Source organism: Strigops habroptila, chromosome 6 (assembly GCF_004027225.2).
Source record: "Strigops habroptila isolate Jane chromosome 6, bStrHab1.2.pri, whole genome shotgun sequence".
Taxonomy (NCBI): domain Eukaryota; kingdom Metazoa; phylum Chordata; class Aves; order Psittaciformes; family Psittacidae; genus Strigops; species Strigops habroptila.
Window position 1 is genome coordinate 64,769,921 of NC_044282.2, and position 23,376 is coordinate 64,793,296.

The following is a 23,376-nucleotide window of genomic DNA, read 5'->3' on the forward strand; positions in this document are numbered from 1 at the left end:
GCCTAACAGCATGCTGACGGATCTGATCTGTTTTCTAGTAGATCTGTTGTCAAAAATAACTTCAGTGCTGACCAAACATCACAAGAGCAAATTAATTTCTAGTTCCAGGGACAACTGAATTAAAACAATTGGGGGCATTTTAAGTCTCTATCATATCACATGAGTTTTGAGTCTCATATTACCAAGGCCCATGTTACTAGCTCTCATTTCCTTGGTGTCATCTTCACAAGCACCTGTAATGACTAGTCACCCCCCTCTTCCTTCACCCAAGAAGTAATGTTTTCTTCCTTGCTGCTTGCTGTCTGATGGGTCAGAGTTGTCAGGCTGCTGAATGGGTGGCTCTGGCTGTTGTGATCAAAGATGTGTGTTTTGATGAGTGTGCAGCTTTGCTGAGAGAATATATTCATCTCCACCTGTTTGGACAAGCCCCATCACCTTTTGTGTAGGCCAGGCAGACCAAAGACATTCCCTAAGTCAGCTCTGGGTTTTCCATTACACATGTTGTTGCCTGATGCCCTAAGATGATAGCTGTCTTAAGCTTTCTTCAGGCCTAAGACTAATGCGCTGATGCCTGTGCTTTGAAATCCAGTGTCATAAACTGACTGTCTCCTCCCAGCTGTGCTTGGGAAGAGTATTTGCATAGCCAGTAATGTTAATATCAAAAGCCATATTAAATGAAGTAATTGGAGAATCTGGACCATTGAATACAGTTGACAGCACATTGTATGCTGCCACTCAGCATGCACTGTGAACTTCCTTGACTTTCAGTGGCTGCTTATTAAGTAAACTCTGAATCCTTTTGTTTATGGCAGTACATAGCAGGAGATTTAAAAGAGCAGAAAAGAGCTGTCAAAATGGCTTAATTCTCTTTTCCAGCAAAGATCTAACTCAGCAGTCTGTAAGTTTCCGAACCAACCTGTTGCTGATTTATCTGTGGTTTATTAGCAGAGGACTTAACCTTGACAGCTCTCGTAACACCTGACATGATTATAGCTCTGGAGTCACAGCTCTGGCCATGTGGCAGGTATGAGAGTCTGGCTGGCTGTTCTTAACTACTTGGCTGCATTTTTCTTCTGGTTGTACATACCATCTCTTGGAAAACTGATTTTAGTAGTTTGTCTCTTCCTGTAGGTAACCTGAGCAATAGTTGTGTAAAGCTGTGAAAACTTGCAAGAGAACAAGATTTTTGAACTCCTTTTTCTCTTCAAGTGCAGATCTTAACTGGATAGAGTACTTGGAATAAGTGTCTCTTAAGTTGAGCTAGTGAATATTCATAAAGCTTCCCCTTGCATTTCTTTGTCTTTGACATGTAAGAAAATTTTAAGAATGGGAAAGTCCTAACCCATTTTTTACCACTTCCTCTCATACAACAGAAAGAAAAAGAATCTAGCAGCATTACTTGGTTTTGAGGCGTATTTGGGATGATTCCTGTTTGCTGTCAACACTTCTTAAAAGATCCTTTTTTAAAATACAGTGGTGTTTTAATCCCATTTTGAAGGGGATTTGTGCATGTAGAAACGGGATTTTTGAGTTGTTGGCTTTGGTTTTGGTTTTCTATTTTCTTGCTAAAATTGTTTACTTTCCCTTTAGATGGCTGCTCTGAGCTCTGGTGTCTGCATATCCTTTCAGGATACCTAGTCAATCTGAAAACAGTAAAGGGATTATTTTCTTTCCCATGGATTCTTCTTTTCATATAGTAAATGGGATTTCAGGTTTTCTCAATTTGAACTGAAAGATGACCAAGAGTTATCATAACACCTTGAATTCTCATAGCGGCTGATGTAACCATGGGATTTTCTGACAGAGGCTTGAGAGAGTGTGTGATCACCCATAGTGCTAGAATTGTAAACGTCTAGTGCTTGAGACATGATGCCTGCTTTAGTCCATGGCTGTCAGCCTGTCCAGTGGAGGGGGGGGAAAGGCAACTCTTCTGCCCGCAGGAAAGGCAACTTTCTCTTCTCTATTTTCTGGTGTAAGCCCTATGCCATCTGAAAGCTCGCAGCTGCACAACGGGGCAGTGCCAGAACATGGTAATACTTGGTAAAGGATGGTGTGAAGGGACTGCTCGTGGCACATCATCCGCTACCTGTGGGCCTGTGGCAGCCTACGGTGCCACTGCCTTGTCAAAGCCTGTTGTACCTCCACACCAACACTGAAGTCACTAAGAGAGCCGGGACAGCTCTTTTCTCTGGGCACATGACACTTGTGGCTGATGGGGCTGTGCTCTCAGGGGTTATGACAAGTTAACTTGCTGTGTTGCTTTCGAACCTTCTGCTTTTCCCTTATTTTAACTTTTGCTTCATAGGGAAAAAGTTCTCGTGTGATGTTAACAAGTGGCTGAATTTTCTGCCTGGCCAGCACATTCAGCGTTGTGTTGGAAAGTTTCAGTGGATAATTTCAACTAAAGCTTGTGGGAATGGAAACCTCCAGCTCTCATTTGCATGGGTTTAGTGATAAAGCGGCTCTGGATGGATGAGTCTTGCTCAGACCCCATAGCTGCAGGTGAAAATCTAGTAACTCTGCCCTTTATTAGACACCGCAGAATGTGCAAGGGCGAAAGCTGCTGGCATCCCATCCTCTTTCCCTCTGGTTGGAACTATGGGTTAGTTGCAGTTTGTGCTTACACTCCGCCCTTTGCGCCAGTGTATTTTTGGAGCAGGAGCTGCTAAATACATTTATCTGTTTGTCTGTTCCCCATCTGCTACTGTAGCCATCTCCTGCTCTAGCTGCCTCAGGAGAAGCTGCAATGCAGGGTATAATGGCAGTAAACCCAGGAGTGTTACCTGTGCTTTCAGTTTGTGCGTTACCTGATCGTGAAGCTTGGTGTTCATCTTACCCATCATCACGAACTTCAGTACTGCTCACAGTGTAGCTAATGTTGAGTTAGTGTACCATTGCAGATGACAGCAACAGTCCCTTGTTTCCTTCTCTGTTTCTGAAGTAGGAAACAGGAATATGGAACTTTTTTGCCTATAGGTTCAGTCTTGTTGTCTGGAGTGAACCCTAATAAAGTATTTACAGTGCACAAAGTCTGCTTCCTCCTGGAGAAAAAAAAATGCTGACTTCAGTAAATAAACTTATTTCAGACAATTTTTTTTCTGAGGGAAGTAGTATGTGTACTGCAGGGGGAAAAATACTTCCTCTTTTAGCAACAGCTGTTAAAAGCAGGGTGCTTGCTTGCCTTGCAATTAAGGATGAAGTCAGCAAACTGTAATTTTTAAAAAGAAAATAATCTTGAGCTACTACTGACTATAGGAAGACTGCAATTTACCCTAACTTGTTTATGTCCACCTCGTAGTGAGAACTGTCAGTATCTCTTATGATTGACAAAGCTCCATTAAGGCCCAGAGAAGCAGAAACCTGCTGCCTCATTAGCCTCACAGACTTGGTTTCCTGCCTTCCTCTGCCTTCCCTGTTGTGCCACACGTGGGCTCGGAGATGACTCCATGAGATTTGCCTCAGGTCTTCTCCTACAGGGTTCGTTTCATCTTTGCAGCCTTTAAAAATGGTTGGCCTTGCAGCTTTTTACGTGGAATGTTTGCTTGTTGCATTTCAGCATTGCTTGAGAATGGGGCAGGATGGGCTGTGAGAGGAGCTGATGGGGTTTTAGGGGTGTGAGGAACAGAACGTGGAGCTTTTCTCCCTTTGAATGGTCTGCTTGTACAGGGTATATGAGGCAGATCCTGCTGGGTTTGGAGATACAAAACCAGTGACCTAAATATGAACAACCCGTGTGCGAAGTAAAAATAATTATTGCAGAGAACAGTCATGGAGCCTTCCTGAATTTCTGCCGATGTCATCTCTTCGTTTAGCACGTGTTTTAGAGTTGGGGTCTTAACTTCTTCCTATACTGAACATCCCTTGCAGCAAAGGAGAAGTTAAAAGCAATAGAGGAGATGTTTCTGCAAGCTGGTGACACAGGATAGAGAAGTCTGTCACCTGTGCACAGTATGTACAAATATACAGTTCAAAATGCAACATGTCCCAAGGCTTACATCAGAGGTCCAAGGCTCCTTCTGCCTCTGGACAGAGTGTCATCAGAATAGGGCAAAACAGGAGCTTGGGCCCAGTTTTGTGCAATAAAATATGTACATCATTTGGAGAAGGTCTTTGTAAGAAGGTCTTAGTGACATGGTTTAGTGGTGGACTTGGCAGTCCTGGGGTGAAGATTGGACTTGATGATCTTAAAGGTCTTTTCTAACCTAGTTGATTCTATCTATACATAATAAAATTGATGTGTGTTGTGGAGCCGTCTTAAGAGGAGGGAAAGCCTGGATGCTGATGATGAAGAGCAGAAAGTGTGGCTGTTGTTAGTAAGGGACAAATCTTGTCTACCCTTGGTTACTCTGGGAGACTCCCAGGTGTGCTGTGGAGCACGTGGGCTGAGCAGGCCCAGGAATCTCACTTTCCTCACAATCTTGAGCCACCAAACTATGTAGCTTTGAAACAGTGCAGTATTTCATGTTACTGAAAAGCTTAACATTGTAGTAAACCCCAGGCCTTTATTCTTCTATTGAATACATTTCCTTTCAGCTGTAATCAGATTTCTGTGTTTCATTCAGACAGATGTTTGCTGACCCAGGCCATGTAGAATTCTTATGACAAAATATGCTTGCTTTAAAATGGGAACTTACTGTGTCACATTGAGCTTTCAGACTTGATTTTGCTGAACAAGCAGTATGCACATGTATATACTTGAACCTCATCTATATGCAGCAGCTCCACTGTTTTACCGTGCCTTTGCAATCCAAGTCATACAGCACCTATTCTTCCCTTATAGGCAGGAGGCAGCAGTGCAGAAGTACATTATCTAGAGACATTTTCATGGAAATAGCTGCGCACGCAGTTTAAACACTTCTGTAGCAAAATAAAGTACATTTCTATTTTTGAATGCGCCAGAACACCTATTCCAGTTTGGAGTAGCTTCCCAAATTGAAGTAGTTTTGTTGTCACAAAAATTGTCCTGAACAACCCTTGATTATTGAAATGTGGTGTTGTGCCTCTGGTTGTGTTAAGGGAGAAGTAGTCCATCGTTACTCACATTTTAAGTCCGAGCCCTACACCCAGTAGGTGGAGGTTACAGGGCAGGAGAGGTGCTGGCTTTGGTACCATCTGCTCAGCCAACACTGATGGGAATAAAACTGAAATTAGGCTTTGCTCCAACACAGGTATTAATGTTTCACTTTCCTAATTCATAATAGTCTCAATTCTTTCAGAAACTATTTTAGAAGGGAGGTTACATCTTCTCTTGGTAATTATGATGTTGCCTCTCTTTGAGTGACTGCGATAGTAACAATCATTGTTAAAAAAGAAATCTAAATTTAAAGTGTTCCAGAGATCCTTTTTGTGCTGAATGAAAACAACCTGCATTATTTAAATATTTCTGCCTTTAAGACACAGATGGAAAAAGTCTGGCTATTAATATCATACAATGTTAAAAAAACCTCTGAGTGCTTCTGAAAGGGGTTCTTTTGTAACATTTTGAATGCAAAGGAAGATTTATAGCTTTCTAAATAGAACCGTAGTATGTGTCTGTCTTTCCTGGGTGTAATTTCACTCAAACTCATGTCCTGATCTCTTCAACCTGTTGCATCCTTATAATGTCACCATGTTGTATTTTCTTCACTGTATCTAAGTGATACTTCATATTTTGTATTTTTATATTGATGTCACATGCAGGTGGCTGGGTGGTTGATGTGAAAAGAGTAGGGAAACCTGTGAAAAGGTTGAGGTGCCCAACATAAGGACGTGGAACTCTTGGAATGAGTCCAGAGGAGGCTACAAAGGCTATCAGAGGGCTGGAGCACCTCTCCTACGGAGAGAGCTGGGCTTGTTCAGCCTGGAGAAGAGAAGGCTTCAGGGACGCCTTATTGTGGTCTTCCAGTACCTAAAAGGGTCAAGAAGAAAGCTGGGGAGGGACTTTTTACAAGGGCATGTAGTGACAGGACAAGGGGGAATGGCTTTAACCTGTCAGAGGGCAGATTTAGGTTAGATATTAGGAAGAAATTCTTCACTATGAGGGTGTTGAGGCACTGGCACAGGTTGCCCAGAGAAGCTGTGGCTGCCCCATCCCTGGCAGTGCTCAAGGCCAGGTTGGACGGGGCTTGGAGCAACCTGCTCTAGTGGAAGGTGTTCCTGTCCGTGGCAGGGGGTTGGAACTGGATGATTTTAAGGTCCCTTCCAACCCAAACCATTCTAGGATGATTTTATAAATAATGCAGCGTATGCAAAAAGAGTACTTATGTGCTTTTACTATTTGGTGCATTTATACATAGTTACAGAAGGATAAGAACTTACAATTTAGGCTTTTCAAGCTGATCATTGTATCAAGGCATGATTTCTCTATTTGAACTTGGGAAGTTGATTTTATACATGTGTGACTGTGGGAGTTGAATTTTTGTTGTATCCCAAGGCAAGTTCCCAGTCACAGCAAAGAAATCGCAGTGTTTTCTCTCCCTCTCTTGCTACCCAGACGTAGCCAGAAGCTGTGGAGTAGCTTTTCGAGTACTGAAAAAAAGAAGAGCTTGTGGAGCTGTATAGGTTTTCAGTTAGTAACAGTAGGGAAAAGTTATTTTTGTTCCTTACATAAAGAATTCTGTGATGGTCAGTTTAGCACCTTCATTTGTTCAGAGCACACTTGATAAATTCTGTGCAGCTATATAGGTATTTTTTGATTTGGAGGGGGACATAAGCTCCTTTTTGCCTCTCATTCTCTCAGGGTGCGGTCTAGTGGTAGAATCAACAGGAGTCAGAAAATCCTGGTTCCACACTCGGCTTCCTTTCAACTTCCCTTGTAACTGTGTAGACAAGTCATCTTTTCTATCACTCCCTAATTCGTGTGCACAAATCATCTTCCATCAACTTCCCTACAGTTTTATGTCCACAGTTACTTATAAGTAGGATTTATGTCTCCTGTTAAAGGCCAAAAGCTAGCAGCTCTCCATTCAATGGTACTGGCATAAAACAACTAAGACGACGCTTTACGGTTCAGAAATAAATATCAAGTGCTGACAATTTCTCTGCACAAAAATTCTGCAGCTGCACAGCTCCGTTATTAATCCAGTCTTACCAGGCTGCTGTGTGATAGAGAAAAACGATCCCCATTTTATATCTCTGAAACCTGGAATACAGAGAAATTGTGGAGAAGGTGCGAGACACCCTCTCTGTACTGATAGGAATTGTGTGAGTGTAGGTTTATGGTGGCAAAACTCTGCATAACTGAGGGGGAAACTGCAAGTTATACCCTACAAACAAACAAAAAAAGCTCCTTTCTCCTTCCCCACATGCCCCCCAGTATGAGTCGTGTTAATGATGGGGTCATTTACAAGGGTGTTTGGTAATATGGGATCAGAGTAAACTGTTGCAGAACACTATTGAGGTAGAGCAAGACCAGTGGAGCAGAGTACATGAGGAAAATGGGAAAGGTAATTCTGGAGGGGAGGTGACCACATGATCACTGACCTACAGTTACTGACGGAGGAGCTTAAGCAAGCTTTTTGTTGTGGGGAGGGGTTTTTGTTTGTTTTCTACTTATTTTCCTTGGAGTGATGTGTAATTAAGAATATGTGTAATGGATAAATGCCCAGTTGAGGGGAAGGAAGTAATTTGTACTAGGCTCTAAGTGCATCCTTTCTGGATTGACATTTCTAAAATATTTTAACCGGTGGTGGTGGTATTAGGAAATGACAAAAACCATAAGGACCAAGGTCGTCTTCAGGAGAGGTGGTGGATGCCTGAAGCATGTAATTGCGCTTGAAAACCTACATGTTGATTACTCCAGTGGGGAAAAGTTCAGGGGACCTACACTGTTTGTGTCAGATTCACTTGCAAATGGTAGTGACGGTCTGTCTGACAGCTGAAACCAAAGTGCTTTTAAAGAGGTGCTGATGTAGAAACCATAGCACTACATGAAGGAGGAGAACTTGTTAGGCTCTGTGAAGACTTTTGGGAATAAAGGTGGTAGGATGGAGCTTGGTTACAACTCCCAACAAAGCTGTGACTGCGCAGCAGGATATAGGCTTATCATTGCTGCAATATAATCAGAGCTGTTGGAATATTCTGCTTAAGCTTTTTGACTTCAATATATACATACACTGGCTGGATTAGAACTGCTGATCCTTTTTTTAATTATTTTTATTATTTTATTATTTATTTTTAAATTTTTTCTTTCTACACTGCTGCAGAATTTACTTTGTGATTTATTTTCTGCCTGGGCTTCGGGTGATAGCTTTTTCTTTCATATCACATTCACAAAATCAGTCCCAAAATATAATGCTTGTAGAATAGAGAAAGTGAATATGGGGGAGGAGTAACGTTTTTATTTCCTACCCTTAAAAAAAAACCACCCACTAAGTATTCTATGCAGTGTGTTTGTTGCTCTTATTTTACCTGTTTGTTACTCCAGAACATCTATCCTGTGCCTTAGAGTGTAAAAAGAGATAGGGTAGCACATGAGACATTTGAAATGTTTGAGGCTAAACTACAAGAACCGCTTTAGGTTTAGTCAGAGGCAGACTGAACTCTTGACTGACTCTCTTGAGGAACGCAAACCTCCACTGCCTGTTTCAGAATTACTGGTCTGGTTTGTTGATGATTCCTGAAGACCAGGATTGCACAGAAATCAAATGCTTCAAAGCCAGAAGAAAAATGCAGGTACTTGTTTTATCTCTGGCGCTGCTAGTTATATGATGAAGCTGGCCACGTGTCAGCTTTACCTTATGGATATCTTTGTTTGGAATGTCGAACTTTTTTCCTCTCCCTTTGGGTATTCCAGCTGTAAGGTCCCTTGGCACGCATGACTCCTAACCATTCCTTAGGAGAGGGAAAACGGAGAAGGGATTGTATGGCTGAGAAGAGGGAGCCTGCATCTGTCTTCAAACAGTTCAGAGTTGAAGAGGTGAATTTACGTTAGGTAAAGCAGGAAGTATCCAGTGCAAGAGCTGGTCTGCACTTTGACCCTCCTGGCCTCAACTTTTGCTCTGCCACCTTCTGCCATCGTGTCGCTGATGCTTCATCTGTGGGATGGTGGAGGGCTGTCAGTCCCTTGGGAATAACGGCTGCACACGTTGGTCTGCATGCCTTAGGGAAAGCGAGTGGTGTGTGCTTGCTGGGGACAGGCCACACGTGTCGGACATGGCTTGGGCACTTAGGATTTACTGCAAGTCTTTATGGAAGGGTTTTGCAGCTCACAGGCTGGACATCATGGAGGCAGAGTGCATGTAGAGGCTGTTGTGCTACCTGTGCGTGAGTGGAGGTTGCAGCTGCCACAGGGAATCCTGCCCTGCCCGTTTTGGGGAACCTAAAAGTTTCTTTACGTTGTTCCAGTGATGCGAGCTGACCATATAAAAGCCAAATATCTGTCTCTGGTTTACACTTTGACTTCATAATTTTCTCCAAAACACTAATTTTCATTGGCTTTGAAGTTTGCGGGTTTCAATGACCCAAAGCATCTTTGAACATTAACTGCATGGAAATGAATTAGTAAATTCACACCTCATTTGGTACTATATTGCTTGTCTGGCTGCAGAACAAACAAACCCAAACCCTGTATATGTTAAAGCAGAGCATTAGCTTTGTAGCTGGAGCAGTGAGAAATAAGAGCTCTCCTGCAATGAAGGGGGTTAAAGGATTTAGCTTGCTAGGTTGCCTTCGTCCAGGTCAGGTCCAATCTTCACCTGAGACAGAAGGTGCAGTTCCTCCAGAGGACAGCTTTGGGGAAACAAAAGCAGTTGAGAAGGCATTGGTACTGCACCGGGTAATGTGTTAAACAACAAGAGCTAGATATGCCAGCGCTCATCCGTCAAAGCCCAAGAGACAAGGTTAAATTAACAGATCAAGCTGAGATAAGTGTTTTGTGTAAGCTCTTGTCTATGCTCAGAAACTGGAAAAGTTAAGGAGACCTGACTTGAAGCATGAAGTGCATAAATAAAGCTGTGCTGAGCTTTCCTGTGAATGCACTCATTCAGGAGATTTGCTCTTCGCTGCACTAGCCTGGTGACCTTCATTTTCCTGAGCGTTCCTCTGTGGTTTGCCCATCGTTGGGAAGCGCTCGTGCTGCCAGAGCGAGGGCATGCACACACGTGTGCAGTGCTGGCCCTGCCGAGGCTGATGTTCCAGCTGAATGCTCCAGAAGTAAATATGTTAAAATTTTGCAGGCTTCAACTTTTGAGCCGCCTTTGTTTTACAGATGAAAAGTGCATTTTCTGTCAAATAGGCTGAAATATGTGGAAAATCTTATTTTGCAGAATCCAAGGAGTTCGTGTGCCCACACATCTCTATTGTCCACATTGATGACTCCGCACATAACTGCCTTACCCCCTCAGTGCTCTGTGTGAACTCTGCACAGCTAAAATTGATTCTCATTCCCTTGTTGGTTAGTTTGCAAAGTGGATTTTATTAATCAGGTTTCTTTGACCCTAATTAGGCAAATGTATTGAAACTCCAATTTGAAATTTAATCATTTATAGTAACTTCTCTGTTTTATGGTAATACCCTTCTAAAAGCTTGAAATTAAATTTTTTCTTCTTGTTTATTCTCATTTAGTGCCAGATCCTGCAGCACTTAATCTGGTAGGATGTTTTTGCCTTTCACTGTGAGGACGCGGTTCTTCACTTGGCACAACGAGGTGTTGCAGTAAGTTTGAGAGTCTGTCTTTCTGTTAGAGTGGATGGCTCTCAGCACTTTGCAAGATTAAGAGTGTATTTTGCTCCAGGAACCAACCTAGCCTTCCTTTCTATTCACCTTTCTGCTTCCAAGGAGAACTGCCTTTTGCACCAGACACATTTGTGTTTACAGATAAAAAAAATTTAAATTAGAGTAAAATTGAAATCTAGGGTGAGACAAAATTACTTAATCTTTTAAGCTGTGTGCTCTATGGGATAGAGGGACTCTGTCTCTTTATCCTTTTGCCTCATTTAATGGTACAAGACTCGAATTCAGCCTGCAAGACATCAAATCCACTTAATAAAAAATCTGGACAGGATCCAGGAGTCTCTTCTGTGGCTGCAGATGTTACTTTACAACTACCCCATGCTAAGAGCCATCAGCTAACTAACACAGCCATCAGGCTAAAACAGAATCAAGCATTTCACTATAGGATGGAGTGGGTATGAGTACTGTCTATTTTAGGTTGATATAAAATACCAACCATGACAGCACAGAAAGAAGGGAGAGGGCAGCACAGTAGCCAACATAGTGACCAGGTTTAGTCTCCAGTTACAAACCTGGTGTGTGATGGGTAGCGAAAGCTCTCAAAGACTTTGAAACAGTTGATACTGGGAGTGTCTATATGTCTTTGTTGGCAGTGTAAGCAAGGAGAGGGCAGTGTTCATTTTTAACAGTTTATCTCAAAAAATTCTAGGGATGCAAAGGACCTTGAGGAGTGTTCTCCCATCGGATGTTAGTAACCAGCTGTAAGAGCTTTTCAAAGGAGAGTAGGTATAGCTCAGTGTACTGAAAAAAATGTGAAGGACCCACTGGTCTTAGTTTCTTCTGCAGGGAGCCAAAGGGCTGACCTAGCTCTGAGGGCACTGTTTGTAGGAATGTCTGACTTGTGTGAAACTAGATCAGGTTGTAACAGAAAAATAGCATATAGGAAGATTATTAGAAAAAAAGCCAAACAAACCCAAACCAACCAAACAAACCCAAAACAACCCACAAACAAACAAAACCCATGTCAGGCTGAAAGATGGAGTTTCTTCGTGCGTTTTCAGCATCAGCATGAATTCAGCTGTACTGTAGGTTCTGTATATTTGCTTTTTTTAATTGAATTCCATGCTTTAAAACAGTCATATTACATATGCTGTTAGTTTCCAGCTTAAATGATCTTGAAATAATTAGTTACAATCTCATTCAGATTGCTGTTGGGCATCTTACAAATAGTAGTTATTAGCAAAACCTATGTCGGTCCTTAGTTGGTGATGTTTTTAGAGGTTTTTGACCTTGAGATAGAAATGTTTTATCAATTTTATCTGCAAATTAGGAAGTTTGGTGTTTTCAAAATACTTTCCAAATTTTAAAAACTTAAAGATAATTTTTTTTGTTACGTTTCCAAACAGAAATAAGGGTATTTCAGTTAGGAAATTTTGTTTTGTTTACCATATCCAGTGCTGGCAGGAGGTTTTACTTGGTCTCTTGAGTATCCATGAGTTAACATGCAGTTTTTCTTAGCCAATACTTGCTGCTGCATCTGATCCAGGAGTGAGACTTTGAGGGCATTAACTAACAGGCTCAGTCAGTTTAGCTTTCTAAAAATGATATAAACTTTTAGACTTTTAGATGTATGACTCCAGGGGAAGAATTGGTGATCTATTAATAGAAATAAACGGTGTTGCTTTAGAGATTGACTTCCGTAATCAGAAGTGTTAACTTCTGTTTCAGGAGGCAGCTTGGAAGCAACGTAACAACTTAAACAGATTGAGCAGGAAGAGGAGGAGTTGTTCTAATTTTACAGTCTTTGGAACAGTTATTTAGCTGTAAATACTGATCAAATAATTTCACTTCTTATGGCCATGCCTGCATCTTAAAGCAGCTCTCAAAAGACCACCCACATGAAATGGGACATCCCATGGGAAATGATAGTGGCAGTTTCTAATGGCCTGTGCCAGTTCCTTAGAAACCACATGCAAAAATTCTGTAACTTTGGTAATTAATGTTTTTGTTTCTTAACATGCCAGAAAATCATAGCTTTAGTTTTGAAAATTATCCACATATAGCTTACTGCTGCAAAATTTAAATGCTCCATCCCTGGCGGTGTTCAAGGCCAGGTTGGACAGAGCCTTCAGCGACATGATTTAGTGTGAGGTGTCCCTGCCCATGGCAGGGGGCTTGGAACTAGATGATCTTAAGGTCCTTTCCAACCCAAACCATTCTATGATTCTACGTTGGCTTATTCTCGTGTTTTACATATTTACGGTCTTATTAAGCTTGGAGAGGACGAAGTCTGTAGAGGCTTTGGAGTTTTTTGTTTTGCTTAGTGTGCAAGTGTGTGACTTTGGGACTCAAATTTAAATACAATGTTCCCATGTTTCTCTGGTGTTTTGATGTTGTGGCTGCTTCGGAGATTTCCAGTAGCTGGTGAGGTATTGCAGTTGGTAAAATCTTCTAGCTTTGTGCCTCTGAAGGGTGGCAGAAAGGTGTGTTACTTCCACTGGTGCTCCAGCTATAGAGGAGTGTGCCTCCTGGTAGGCCAGTATTTTGCTGAAAGCAGGTGGTTCATAATCCTATGGTTGGCCAAACAGCCAAGGTGATGCCAGAATCAGAGCTCAAAAGGCAGTTCAAGAAAAGCCTGGTGCTGTCGGTTTGGAAGGATGCTTTGAAGGATACACAGCACCAGATTCTCCTACTGCCCATGCAGAACTGTAATTTTCTTCAGGTTGAGTCCATGGATTGCAAAGAGAGGAAGAGGATGGAGGCATTAAGACACTTGCTTCTATGACTCGCTTTATCCATGTCCTAATGTGGATGTTGGAATCTCTGTGGAACAGAAGTCAAAACCTTTGTTCTTATAACTGTGTGTATGCGGAACTCACCCAGACAGTAAGAACAGCAAAGATCATCCTCTCCTTTAATTGCTTATAGTAGGCTATGCAGAATTTCTTAAATCTATTTTAGCCAAATTGGAGGAGGAAGATTCTGTTGTGAATAGTTCCATTTCCCAACACTGTGGTTTTGATGAAAGATGCAGACTTTTCTTCTGTTCTGTAGAAATTGTAGAAAAATATTTTTTTTTCTCTCCTGTTTCCAGATTGAAAGCCAGAACTGCCTTCTGCTCAAATGCTGTTTGGAAAAAATAATTATGCAAAATGGAATAGGATCTGTTTTGTAATGGGGTCTGGTTAAAGCTGACGATGGTGTGCCAGTGGGTTGGAACTAGCTGATCTTATGGTCCTTTCCAACCCTAACCATTCTGTGATTCCGTAAGAAGCTTTTTGCCTATTTTTAGTACAGGAATATATTGTTTAATGTGGGAATTTATTTTTTTTGATGGGTTGAAGGTATGTTTCAGGCAGCATTTGTCAGTCAAATTTTTATTTTAGCCATGCTTTTTTGCATTTTTATTGTGAGAATACATCTAACGTTTACGCTTGTGCTTCAAAATAAGAAAGGATAATGCAGTAGTTTAAGGTATCCTCAGTAATGCGCATTGTTGTACAGAGATTATCTGTGGTCTATAGATAGAGGTATAGGTAGGCCATGGAACATGACTAAAATCAAAGGGAGAATTGGTGCTGTTCAGCATCAGTCTTAAAATTTTCTGATGGCTGTATAGTCCATGAGGACAGGAGCTGGAATTTGAATTCAAAATTCCTAGTTTCCTTGATCAAGTTTACTAAAAGTGTGTTTCCCTGGTTCTTGTTACTGATCTGGTTTATTGTTTTGCACAAAGAGAGGGGCAGGTAACGCTGATCACTTATGTCCACTTAAGGAAGCGCAGGATATGGAGGCTGGGTGTGCAGAGGTCTGCATTTGGCACATCTATCATAGCAGAAAGATGGTCTAGCACTTCACCACCTTAAACCAGCTTTCAAGTGTGCTGTTAAGTACGAGGTGCAAATGAGTTCGATTTCTAACTGGTTTGTGTTTATTCACTTGGCAGTTGTCAGGCCTCATCTCTGCAGGGAAGAGGATCAGCATAGTGAGTTCACTGTGGGTTGGGACTGGGCAGACTGTGCAAGCAGGTTTGTGTGGTGTCTGCTCTTGCCACGGGCTGCTTGGGAGAAGCAACCAACAGCCTCTAAACTTAAAGCTTCTAAAAAAAACCAACTCCATTAATTCATTATTGTTAAAATGTAGAAGATCAAATATTCTGGGGAAAAATAAAGGAACATAAAAAGGAAAATCAGGCATCTGAGAAAGATCTGACTCAGGGTAGCCTCCTGTGAACTTTCCACTATGAAGCAACACGCTCCATTCTTTCCACTTACAGTTTGTCTGCATGGCTTTGTTAGGCTGTGCTCCTCCCTGCCAGTTAGCCTGAGCCACCACTAGCCAGGCACTAAAACATGCAGTTAGTGGTGTTCTAATGCTCTGGACTGACTTGACCGGGGAAGTTGGTATTATACAAGCAAGCTTTTAGATGACGTTCAGCAGCTCTTGTTTTCTATAGGCGTTGTTTGTTATGGAGTACTGTGAGGTGTTTCTAAGCTCTGATGTGGTAGGATATCTATGGTAAATGTGTGGACTAAGCATTGCTGCAATAAATGTCTGCAAGGGGAGTGTCTATGATTATAGGAGAGATAAGAGATCCACTGGTCCTTCTGGTGCAGTACTCTTAACCCCTCCTTGAGGCACGCAAGGCTAAATTGGATCAGGCAAAAAAAGCTTCTACGTGGAGGGCAGCTGCATTTGACAAAACATTCAGGGACTAGTCAAAGCATTCGCCTGTTTCTGCCAAAAGGATATTAAAGAGCACAATTTCTGAAGACTAAGGTCAGTTTGTGTATTCTGCAATATAAAATTCTGTTGCAGAAAGCTTTAAGAAAATATTTTGCTAGATAGTCCTGTTGAGTTTGTTTTGCTTAAGATTCTTTACTGCAATAACTCCTTGTAAAATGAAGTTGAATCTGTCCTTGTCGCTTGTTCTGAATAATGGATGAACTTGGGCTTTGTTCAATCCAGCTCATTCCACAAACTTCGTTTGTGTTTGGCTTAAGAAAACCAAGTCATCAGCAGTACATACTACACATTCCACGCTCAGCCTTGCAAACAGATGCTGTGCAGATTCAGTGGATCTGACTGCACTTGTAAAATAGTCATAGTGTCTTGCTATGTCCCTTTTTGTTTAAACCAACCAAAGTCAGACTAAAGCTTCTTTTGAAAAGCAAAACATAATCTTGAGACGTAAGTCTTGTAGAGGCCAGTCTGCTTAGCTGCAGATGTATTAAACCCCCCTAAAATTCAGCTCACAAGGAAAATCCTGCTCTTTCAACAGCTTGGATAGTCTTGAAAAAATATGGAGACCTCTGGCGGGAAGAGATGAAGGAGGAATTTTCTGTGTTAAGCATAGAATCATATAATCAACTAGGTTGGAAAGGACCTTTAAGATCATTGAGTCCAGCCGTTACCACGGGACTGCCAAGTCCACCACTAAACCATGTCACGAAGGGCCTCAACTTCGTGGTTTGTGAACGCTTCCAGGGATGGTGATTCCACCGCTTCCCTGGGCAGCCTGTTCCAATGCCCGACTACCCCTTCTGTGAAGAAATTTTTCCTAATATCCAATCTAAACCTCGCCTCGTGCAGCTTGAGCCAGTTCCTCTTGTCCCATCACTTGTTACTTGGGAAAACAGACTAGCCACCTCCTGGCTCCATCCTTCTTTCAGGTAGTTGTAGAGAGTGACAAGGTCCCCCCCTGAGCCTTCTCTTCTCCAGACTCAACACCTCCAGGTCCCTCAGCCGTTCCTCATCACACTTGTGCTCCAGGCCCTTCACCAGCTTCGTTGCTCTTCGCTGGACCCGCTCCAGCACCTCAGTGTCTTTCCTGTAGTGAGGAGCCCAGAACTGAACACAGAGTTCAAGGTGCAGCCTCACCAGTGCTGAGTACAGGGGGATTATTACTTCCCTAGTCCTGCTAGAAAGCGAAGATGCGGAAGTGGAGGGATCTCAGCTGTGGTGTCCTCTTGTTTTACCTGTTTTAATGATGTCTCTTTTGAAATTTCCCAGCCTTGCAAAGACTACTGGATGGTTGCAGTGAGGGAAGAACAAGCTTTGTCTCTGTTTAGGAGCTTGATGCATATTCTGCAATGAGTTAGGTTGGGAGAGAGCTGTTTTGACTCAGGCAGGCTGGCGTGGCAACACCGTGAGGTGGTTCAGAAGTCTGTTCACAGCCCTTGTGTGGGAGTCTGCTGTGAAGTGGGAGCAGACAGGCTAGGCCAGGTGAACACGTCAGCCATCCTACCTTAATTTGCTGGTGGATGTGACTTGGCATCTTGTACAACTATGTTGAATGATGCCTGTGTGCAGAGTGTTTTGAATACCCTTAACTTCCACCATGCAAGTTAAGGGGGGATGGGAAAGAAGCCCCCAAACCTCTTTCTGAAATGCAGATCTTAATCTCTTAATGTACTTCATCTCATAATTAGCTCAGATGGGTTTTGTCTGCATGGTGTTTTATTTTCTTCTTGGTGTTTCTGGCTTTTGCAGTCAATGCCGTACCCTTGCGCAGCGAGAGGGCTCGTTTGGCAAATGCATCAACACATGACATCATTCTTACAAGTGTCTCTGGGCCTGTTTAAAGCATCGGTGGTGACTTGACTGTACTTCCCAGATTTGTAGGCAGCTGTGGAATTTCAGTGATCGTGACCAACAGGAAATTCTGATGGAAAAAAACTTAGTACAAGGCTTGCGAAAGGCTGCTGCTTGATTAGTTCCTTGGTTAATAGTAATACATGGCATAGTGTAGGTCCAGAGCAAGACTTCACTACAAAGAGAGCTTTTTTTCATCTGTAAAATCAGGAAAAGTAACGTTCATCTCAAATTAATGGTGGTATAGAAGTGATCACATTTATTTTTAAGAGACCAGTAGAGAGCCTTGATAGCATTCCAGCAGTCATGTAGGAAGCTGTGTGCTGGTGGGGATTGGTTCCTAGTGACAACCTTGCATGTCATGCTGGTGTGCACAATGCAGAGGGGACAAAAGGTTATTAAAAAAAAATTCTTATCAGAAGTACTTTGACATTAGTGCTCAAGTAATTATTTTTATCCTTCAATAGGTGCATCTGCATGCTACTGTGCTAACCCTGCTGCTTCTCTTGGTAATTATACTCTTTTAAGCTTGCTTCACAAAAGTAATCTAGAAGCCTGTAGTGATTAATGCAGTTCAAATCAAACACAGTAAGGATAAAACAAGCTCAACTGAAAAAAAAAGGGGGGGGGGGAGCGTGTGATGGGGGAAGAAAGAAAAAAAAACCCAACACTTGAGCGATTTGATGCCAAAACAAACATGCAGACAAATAAGCAGACTGAAGTGTGTCTATGTTCATACAAAAAAGGTACCTTGTGAGTTACAGGCATTGAAAGATTATTCAATGTTATTAAATGTAATGATACCTTGGTACAAACAAATACTGTTACCTGTTTTCTTTCCTTTCACCAAAAGGTTGATAGTAATTGGTCTTGCCATTGGCTTCAGTGGCCATGATTAAGTTGAGTGCATTTGCAATTCTTTTCAGCAACAGATTTTAAATCTGAGTCTTTTATGGGCTTTTTCTGGTTATCAAAGAGTAAGTTTGGTGGAGAAATAGGTCCTGGTTAGTGTTACCTGCTTCTGCTAAAAGGTTTACAAAATGAGAGCTAACAGGAGACTGGTAGCTTTTATGTCCACCTTTCACAAATGATCTTTGGAGAGTTCTGTAATCAAAATATTGTGCCAAATATTTCCTGGAATGATCGAAGCAAACCTCAGAAGACCTCGAGTCTTGCACAATGTCCTTTTCAATCGGTAAAATTCGTGGCATTTAAGGTAAAGATCAGATGACATAGGGTTTTTTTTCCAGTCTGTGGAATGTTTTTATTACCTTATTTAGTAACTGTGGATATGGAAAGTCTGGTTCTAGTATTTTATCACTTTTTTTTTTTTAATCAATTGTTTCAGTGGGAGAATTGAAGATACCGGAATCATGGCTTCCATCTGACAGGAAAAGCAGTCATGGTTTTGAATTATAGATGTTTTATTAATCTGTATTTTAGTTACTTAGTGTGCAGGGCAGTGACGAAGCTCTTCTTCTGAGCCACAAACTCTGAAATCATAATCTTCCCTGCTTCTTTGCTGAGTAGGTTTTACTTGTAAAAAATAAAATAAGTTTACTACTGTAAATTGCCTTTCTTCAGGTATGAGTAAATAGCAAATACAAATTTATGATATGCTGTATAAAATATGATCTTTTGGGTCCAAGCTGGATCCTTCAGTACTTGCCATGGGTCCCTTCCTTTCACAGTGGCAGTGCCTGATGCCCCAGTGCTGGTGACTTTCTGCGACTCTCCCTCCCAGTGCCTGCTCCTCTCTTGGCAATGCTGCATACCGGCATGGGGTGAAGTGTAGAGCACCGCCAAGCTGATTGTGTTAGGTTCCAGTACAGTGTTAAGTACTCCCACTGAAAGGTTGGTGGTGGTGAATGGTATAGACTTAAGCAATTACTCAGTGTGGAGATGTAGCTCTTCAGCTAAAACCCAGTTGTTTCCCCAGCTCCAACCCCATTGTCCTAGGGTTAGTGGTGTGTTGTTCTTTACCTTAAACATACTGACTTTGCTGAAGAAGTGACTATCTAGAAGTCTTCGATGGCTTTAAAGAAATGAGAAATGTTCATGCAGCACAGGAAATTAATTTTAGATTATTTGATTTCATAGGTGACTGATTTCATAGTATTTGTTCAGCTTGCATCATTGTGGATTTTGTATTTGGAATGATCTCTGAGCTTACAAAGTAAACTTATAAAGGATACTAAACCTGATCTTCCACCTAATTCTGCAGAAGTGATTTTACTTGCTTTTGTTGCTGGTTAATGAGCAGCCGAGGTTTATGACAATGAAGGAGGGGAAAAACCTGAAGTGAGAAATATTACTGAAATGCTTCAAATGAGCAAACTGCATTATGTGATTTTGGCCATTTCCTAGCACTGAGAGATCACTAATAACCTTGAATGCTGGTTAAAATATGAGCTTGGCTTTTTGTTCTAGAAGTCTATTGGCATAAAAGAGCAAGGAACAGATTGTGGAAGGTTGCTCTTGACTTCATTTGTAAAACAGTTCTATGGAGATATTTTAAAATTGTTGGATTTGTGACTTTCTTGAAAAAAAATCTGATGTTCTTTGTGATTTGTTTTAGTTAAGCATGTGGTATACTTAGTGGGGAAACTCGTCCTTCAGGATATTTTCTTCTTTTCTCATCTCTTCCCTTTCCATTTTGCTAAATTTTCTGTCTCCATATTGTGATGACCTTCCTTGTTTTGTTTTGCCAAAGTACCTCTGGATGTGAATTTCTCTTGTACTTGAAGCTGAAGGAGCAAAGTATGCTCAGTACTTAACAAAATAAATATAGTGGTGCAAAGAGCCTGGGGGAGCAAGTGCTGCTTGTGGTTTGATATTCTCAGGCGGAGTTAAGGCTCTAGTTGGCTTTTTCATGTTAGAGAATGTCTTTATATTCCTGGCAGAGGGAGTTCTTCAAAATTGGGAAATAAATCCAGGCTTGGTGATAACTGTGTATGGGATGCAGATGCACCTCCCACTGGAGAACTGTGTTGAAGCACCAGCTGTGTCTGAGCAAGCAATGGCATGGTTTAAATGAAAGAACTAGAACCACATGTAAGGTCAGTTACTAATGTGGGGCACGTGCGTACCCGTATCACAGCAGATAACTGTTGTGTTTTACTGCTCATCTCTGTTTTTAGTTATTTCTCTGTCCATACTTGGAAGGATTTCTGTACTGAGGCATGTTAACCCTGGATAAATGCTTTCATGCTACTTACTTTTACAAAATAACCATTTTTGTTTACATGTAGCCTCTTCTTCACTCTTTTGTTTTTAAGCATCTGGCATAGCTATGGGTCTCTTCTAGAGTACCTTGTAACGAAGAAGTATCTGCATTGCAGGCATGCATGTGTGGATTCATTCCTACTTTGAATTGACTCGCTTTGGCACTGACACTCCTCCTGTTTCCTTGCTTTGCTCTGCTGTCTTGCTGCTCTTGGCCTGTTTGTTTGCACGCATGTAACTCTTCTTGGGCCATGTCCATTGGGGCCAGCCTCCTGGTTTAGATGTTGGCACTATGTGGAGCTGGGTGTGCTGCTTCACTCTTCCCGCTTATGGCGTGTTTCTCCCCTGGGAAGAATGTGGAAGGTTAGGTCCAGTGCCACTGTAACAAAAATCCACTTCTGATGCCAAGATAAGTAAGACAAGATCAAAACAGATCTAGACTGATAAAGTGGCATTGTTGTTGCTGAAGCTGCAGGAAAGGAAAGAGCTGTGTAGGATCCTTCTTAGCCTCCCTCACAGGATCTCTGGAGACCTGAGTGCTCTTCTGATGAAAACTTGTGGACATTTACTCTTGAAATCCATGTGTTGGAGTTCAGTATTTTCATGAACTACTAAGCATAGAATCGAGAATGTTGTCTTCTTTTACATGTTTCGGATAGCTGGTGTTCCTGTACACCTGAGCAGACCAAGGCTACCGCAAGAATAGCGGCTGGCTGCCCTGGCACTTAGCACTGTGCCCTTTTAGGTGGGAGGAAGGATAGGTGGAGAGTGGGGGCAGAGTGGGCTTGTCCCCTTCCTGTTTTAGCCTCCTGGCTTGTCCTGCCTTTTATCTAGTGAAGCTTCTATTTGTGTGACTCCTGGAGGACAGAGTCCTACTCTTGGAGGGAGGGTTGACTTCAGAGTGGCCACTGGTACTGCAGGAATTCATCTTCTTTTAACTTTTTTCTCTTCCTTCCCTCCTCCACCTTCCCCTGCTTTTGGCATTATTTTTTCTTTTCACTTGGAGGCAAGCTGAGGATTGAATGAGTCAAGGTTAAATTAAATCTGGTGCACAAGCTAGTTTCTGAAAGGAAAGTCAGCTTTAAAATGCAAAGTGAAATCCCTCCAGAAAAATTGTTTATCACAGGCATGGGTTTGGATTGCTTTGCTTCAAGGATATTGCTTGGGGGTGTTTTTTTTTCCTGATGGCACCAACACAGTTCCCAACAAAGCGAACAGCGGCGTGCGCCAACACATGAGAACCTAATGCACCCAACACCAAGTGAGCAAAGAGCTTTCCAAGTACACCACCATGACCTCATTGCCAAGCAAGGTTTTGCGGGAGAAGCCACAAGCAGAGCCAACCTATGGTTTAGATCACCCAAACAAGCCATAAAAGTGAACTTACACAGCTTAAAATGCAGTAGATGATCTCACTTCCAATTTATCATTTTTCCAACCTGGAAATTAAGGGATATATTAAAGGAGAAAGGTGCAATACAGAACAGCAAATAAAAGCTTCTCTTCACATTTTGTTTGCAGGATCTTCCTTTAACTCTGTTGTTCAGAAGAACTTTAGTTCTGGTGGTGTTTAAATGTAAATCGTAGGTGATATATTAGTTTTATTGCAGCCTGCAAAAATGATAAATTGGGAAGGTGACCATCACTTAAGTGCTTTAAATGACTGTTAAACTTGGGTTTTGATTTGAAAGGTTAGTTGTGAAGTAGGTAGTCTTCCTGTGATGAAATACGAGGATAGCAGTGTGAACACTGCTTTTTTTTATTTAGAATACTTGTGTGGATTTTATTTTGGATGCATCTTTTAATAATGATTTGAGCACATTGTATCTTGACTTTGTCTCTGTAACATCCCTATCCCCATATATATATATATATTTTTTTTTTTCTTTTAAACATGAAAATCTTATCAGCAATTTCCCTCCCCGCCCCCAGGCAGAGTTACGGGTTTAGTACTTCTAAGTGGAGATTCCCTCAAGAAGCCTGGCTGGATTTGCAGTCAGGCTTCTTGGTGGAATTTGGGTCATCAGCCAGAAAATAAAACTGGAACGGAGGGTCAGGAGTCTCCGGAAGAGGGGTCATGGTCTGGACGTGGGACCAGAAGTGTGGCCATACAATGGGAATTGTGTCATGGTCAAAAAAAAAAAACCCGCTTGGAAGTTAAGTCTATATCAAAAATCGCTCAGAGACAACTGTAAAACTAATAAGGTAGAAATAATAGGGCTGTAACTATTAACCAAGAAATAAATCCTCAGACATTTAAAGAGAAAATAATTTGTGCTGGAAGTGGCCTTTGTTGGGGTTTCTATCTGCATTCATTGCAAATACCAAATAAACAATTGCTTAGAGAGCCACTGAGTTTCAGCAGGTTTGTCCTTCTGAGTTATAGCTGGGGAAGCACTGATTTATCCATCTGTGGTCATCCAAGGAGATTTTGAGGCATAATATAGGACTCGATTCTCTTGTTGTTTGAGGTATTCAAGTAGAAAAAGTAATCCTTTGGGCATAAAGAAGTGAAATTGCTTGTTTTCTTTGCTAATTAGCAGTACCTTTTCAATATGTCTGCATAGAAATTCAAACTCTCGTTTGCACTGATGTTTGTTTTGGGTACCGGATTGTTTCCAACGTGTCTTTAAAGAGGCTGGATACTGTTCTCTGCCCCATGGATGAGCTTCTGCTCAGGTGTGCTGCTGGCTCTGGGGAGATGCCCACAGGCAAGGAGAGCAGGAGGAGAATGATGACGTTAGTGTCCAGACTGGAGGACAGCCTTTTTCTATAAATACATGTTACTTTTCCTGTTAAATGACTGATGCAGAGAGTGGTTTTTAGATGAGCTATTTTTAAGAGATAATGTATCCACTAAGGATGTCATTATGTATTGCGAGAGTTTTAATATAAACTGTTTACATA

General features: G+C 41.7%; 1 protein-coding gene across 16 annotated transcripts in view; it reads left to right on the plus strand.

Moving 5' to 3' along the window:
- Positions 1-23,376, plus strand: part of EHBP1 (EH domain binding protein 1) — a 225,460-nt gene that overhangs the window by 9,475 nt on the left and 192,609 nt on the right. The window lies entirely within an intron of this gene.